Genomic DNA, 2,528 nt, shown 5'->3' on the forward strand with positions numbered 1-2,528 from the left:
ATAATATGGGTACCACAGTATCAGTAAGCCAAATCCACGGATCTAGGGTATACAAATCCTCTAAGGTATAACAACCTAGACCCAAATCATATCCCTCTTCCATAGCATATGTACCAACAATATACACAGATCAAAGAATCAGGGTCTAAACACCCGAATCATATATGATATACAAATAGAGGTACACAAATCTGATATGGCACAAAAACCTAAGTATCAGATAATCTAGATATATAGGCCAGAAACAACAATCCAAATCCTAGTCCTAACCTCAGTAAGCATGGTATGTCACTCTAGAAACAAAGATACTCATGGTAACAAGATAATCATGGCAACAAATCACGAGATATAAGCACGGATACATCACAGGTGACAAACCTAACATGCTAAGGATATCAAACAGTGACATACCAACGGCAAACATGTTCATTGCATGTAGTTATAAAATACTATGCATATCCAATGACAATATCATAAAAGATAAGTCAAGAGGTACCCGCCTCCAATAGGAAAGATCCAATCAGTCCAAATCCGGACGTTAAGAAACTTGTCTCGCGTCAAGGTCCTGTGATAAATAGTATAATTTAGCTAAGTATAAACAAATAGCTAAATAAATTTCTAATCCATCGACCATCTAAGGTTAGTTTTATTAACCCTAATTACACCAAAAATCAACCAACATATTTAATTGTATTCATTAAGCCTTACCTCTGGATCACACAAAAGGAAGATCACAGCGATTAGGGCTTTCTCCAACAATGTCTGCAAAGGAAATCACCATATAAGGTCTACACAGGATTTAATATAATTAACCCTATGCTTACATAACAAAAGTAATACCAATAGCTCAAACCATCGAAATCATCAAGTTCATCTTCCCATACTCACCTCAACAGTAATTAACTTAACACCAACCTTACCCATATTCCCTGATGCCTCAACACTGCTCAAATCCTATAGAACTTACTGCCAAGATCCGGAGAAGCTGCTGTGAGAAATCAGTGACAAATACCACTGTTATCAGCCAACAAATCCAACATAAGATCCGGAGAAGCAGCTGGTGGCGCAGCAGGAAAAATTACCAGTCGGGTAGGCTGACCACAACCCAACCCAGAGGAGTTAGGGTTCGGATCCAGCAACAAGAGGGAACCTAGGACAAAGGAAGGAGTCGTCTAGGCACTGCACAGTGGAGGGTCGGCTAGGCACTGCACAGTGGAGGAGTCGGCTAGGCACTGCACAGTGGAGGAGTCGGCGTCGGCAGAGGGAGGACAGCCGGTTGCCGGTTGGGGTAGCGGTGACACTGTGCAAAACTAGGGCAGAGAGAAACGGGAGAAGGGCGTCGGCGGCGCTGGGATCCCCACGGCGACAGCGGCCTGGGTCGGTCCTGGTGGCCGTGCTCGGCGTCGGCACCAGTGGGCATAGAGCAAGCTTTCGGCGATTTTAGGGCAGGGGAAAGCTTCGGCTCGGGTGGAGAAGAAGATGAAGAAAAGGTCTTCGGTGTGCGGCTCGGGAGGAAGAAACCGCCGGCGTCGGGCGCGAGAGAAGAAGAGTGGAGTGGATGAGGGCTCGGGCTCGGCACAGTAACGAGGAGAGAAAAAAAATATAAGGAAAAAGAAAAGGGAAAAGGAAAAGAAAAATAAAATTTTTCCTTATTAAAACTGGGTAGCCTAAACAGGCTTTTTCGGACCCCGTTTTTATCCCCATTAACTCGTCCGTACGAGCTCCGAAAAATTCTTGAAAAATGTCCAAAAATTTCAAAAAAATTCCCTTATTAATATTCGTCATTTTTCCGGTATTTTACAGACATCCCCCAAACAAACGCTGATAAGAAATAATCAAAATGGATAATATCCAACTAGCAAGTAAAATCTGATCGACGACTCCAAAACAATTCCAGTTGAAGGCATGTCTCGATCGACAGCTCAGCCATACCAAATAGCTCCTTATTTAACAGTTTAAGATTATCTGCTCAAGACAACCTAACAAATAAGTCTAAAATTTAAATTTTATATTTTAAAAATTAAAATATATCTCTATCTTTAACATAGCAAAAAGTCTAGGCCATTCAGATCATACACTATGCCTCCTCAGCTCTCCAAGGTATTCGGTTCATACACCATGCGTTCTCAGCTCTCTAAGTTATTCGAGTCATATATTGTGCCTCTTTAGTTATCTAAGGCATTCGGGTAATACACCGTGCCTCCTCATCTCTCCAAGGCATTCGGGTCATACACCGTGCCTCCTCAGGTCTCCAAGGTATTCGGGTCATACACCATGCCTCCTCATCTCTCCAAGGTATTCAGGTCATTCATCGTACCTCCTCAGTTCTCCAAGGCATTCGAGTTATACACCATACCTCCTAAGCTCTCCAAGGCATTCGAGCCATACACCGTGCCTCCTCTGCTCTCCAAGGTATTCGGTGTTAGATTTTGAGGGATGTCCTAAGGTAATCGCCTTATGATTTTTACTAAATATAGATTCACTATTTGGGTGCATATTATATGTTTGATTGTCTTAAACTCATTTAT

General features: G+C 42.5%; 1 long non-coding RNA gene across 1 annotated transcript; it reads right to left on the bottom strand.

The window, feature by feature from the left end:
• Window positions 1–504: 504 nt before the first annotated feature.
• Window positions 505–1,186, bottom strand: LOC122049018. Its single transcript, XR_006130773.1, has 3 exons — window positions 1,083–1,186; window positions 709–988; window positions 505–565 (listed from the first exon to the last, which is right to left on the bottom strand). It is a non-coding gene; the product is annotated as an uncharacterized LOC122049018 (long non-coding RNA).
• Window positions 1,187–2,528: the final 1,342 nt, after the last annotated feature.

This window comes from Zingiber officinale, chromosome 2B, assembly GCF_018446385.1.
Source record: "Zingiber officinale cultivar Zhangliang chromosome 2B, Zo_v1.1, whole genome shotgun sequence".
Classification (NCBI taxonomy): domain Eukaryota; kingdom Viridiplantae; phylum Streptophyta; class Magnoliopsida; order Zingiberales; family Zingiberaceae; genus Zingiber; species Zingiber officinale.